The 2,107-nt window shown below is 48.2% G+C and overlaps 1 protein-coding gene across 1 annotated transcript in view; it reads right to left on the bottom strand.

Annotated features, from left to right (window-relative positions):
* The window catches only part of LOC130177994 (neuroligin-4, X-linked-like), a 19,832-nt gene extending 18,598 nt beyond the window's left edge, over positions 1–1,234 (bottom strand). The window contains exon 1 of the mRNA XM_056390059.1: positions 801–1,234. The gene's annotated coding sequence lies outside the window, so the exon portion shown is untranslated. The remainder of the gene's footprint in view (positions 1–800) is intronic.
* Positions 1,235–2,107: the final 873 nt, after the last annotated feature.

The raw sequence follows: 2,107 nt of genomic DNA, 5'->3' as shown, positions 1-2,107 counted from the left end.
TTTCCTCTCCCTCTCTCTATCACACACACACAAACACACTCTCTCTCTCTCTCCCTCTCTCTATCACATACACACACTCTCTCTCTCTCTCTCTCTCTCCCTCTCTCTGTCACATACACACACACACACACACACAGCTGCTCCCCAGCCAACACTGCTAGCTCTCTCTGAGGGCCTTAGGGCAGAATATTAACACATACACACACGCACACGTACACGCACACGCACGGAGACAGCAACATCAATTTCTGTGTAATCACACACGCGCACACACACGCGTCCACTATAAGCAGCAAAGATGTCAGAGTGTAAAAACGATCAGTACTATCGCTCCTCCCATGTTTGCATTGGTATTGTATCGGTGTCGGCTGTCCAAGGTGCTAGTTAACATTCCAGTGGTGATCACACACACGCTGATGAATAACGCTCCATTTATCAAGGCAAAGCCGCCTGCCACCCTCTCCTTGTATATTTTTATACAGAAAGAAAAGATTAAAAAAAAAAAAGCCGCGCTGCCTTTTTATTAAAATGGTCGAGAAAGCGGAAAAGAGCTAAAGAATAAATAGGAGCAAGTGGAGGAGAAAATGCTCGCTTGTAAGGTCTAAATCTAAATCGGCACTGGAGCTGACTACGGCAAAACACACTCACACACACACACACACACACACACACACACACACACACACACACACACATACACACACTCAAATGCAAAACCTCAACCTGCATACCCGCTGCAGTAAAAAAAAAAAAAAAAAAAAAAAAAAAATCTTCTAAAGACAAAGTAGGATATACCGTACCCAGTCTGGATAAGAGGTGTGAAATCCCGCAGACCATGTTCCCGTTCCCCTCCACCGCAATATTCTCCTAGTGTTTTTCGCCGCTGCAGCTTATCTGACGTGCCCGGGATGGGATATTGTGAGATATTCCTCTGCCGCTGCTGCTGCTGCTGCTGCTGCTGCTGCTGCTGCTGCTGGTGGTGGTGGTGGTGGTGGTGGCACGTCTCCTGGGTGGGAAAACCCAAAAAAGAAGAGGGGAAAAAAAGCTGCCCTCAAGCCTTCGGTCCGAGACAGGTGGAAATGGGGAAAAAATTACGTTTTGGATGAAGTGGAAATTTAAGCGTTTCTCAAAGGAATCCAAGGCCCAGGACGTTCAAATGATCAATGTCCCTCTCTTCCTTTCTTTCTCCTCCCTCCCCCATCTCTCTCTCTCTCTCTCTCTCTCTCTCTCTCTCTCTCTACCCCCCCTCTCTCGCTCTCTCTCTTCCCCACCCTCTCTCTCTCTCTCTTTCTCTCTCTCTCTCTCTCTCTCTCTCTCTCTCCCTCTCTCCCTAGATGCGATTGGACAGTGTGGCAGGCAGCAGCTACTGATCCAATGATACGCACCTAGCTCCTGTGAGGAAGCGCAGACTGGAGAGAGGGGAGACTAAAGGAGAGGAGAGGAGAGGACTGACCTGTGCAGGGAAACAGAAACACACACACAGACACACACACACACACAGAAGTCCACACTATTACACAAACCACAGTGGCACATAAACATGTATGGCACCACACATTTAAACACACCTGTAGAAGGTCCCATCACACATAGAAAAAAACAAAAAAACATGCTCAGACAAATGAAACAGTCAAAGAAAACGCTACATGCTCACACTAACCTGCAAACACACACCCACACACACCTTAACACATTTACAAATGGTGCTGGAGTACACAGTGACCTCTTCAGGACCAGAACAGGAGATTCTGTCCCCATTCTATTCAGCTCTGCCTGCAAGCAGCTTTCTCCCTTAGGCACTGTGTGTCTGTGCGTGAGTGTGTGAGTGTGTGTGTGTGTGTGTGTGTGTGTGTGTGTGTGAGTATGGTAATGCAGTGGGTCTGCAGTCGCTACTAACTGTGCTTGGGAACACTCCTCACGTCAGCACAGCCTGCTGCAGCAGCATTCAGGACTTTCTATTCCTCTCCTCAACAATCCTCCATCCACCCATCCATCTCTTTGTCTGCCTGTCTGTCTCTCTGTCTGCCTGTGCACTTGTTTGCTTATTCCTCTGTGTTGCCCCTTGCTCACGTCCCCTGAGTCCTCCCCCTCTTTTAAAACAGGTTGT

This window comes from Seriola aureovittata, chromosome 11 (assembly GCF_021018895.1).
Source record: "Seriola aureovittata isolate HTS-2021-v1 ecotype China chromosome 11, ASM2101889v1, whole genome shotgun sequence".
NCBI classification, from domain to species: Eukaryota; Metazoa; Chordata; class Actinopteri; order Carangiformes; family Carangidae; genus Seriola; species Seriola aureovittata.
The sequence above is the reverse complement of the archived record's forward strand: the minus strand, read 5'-3'. Positions and strand labels throughout refer to the sequence as shown.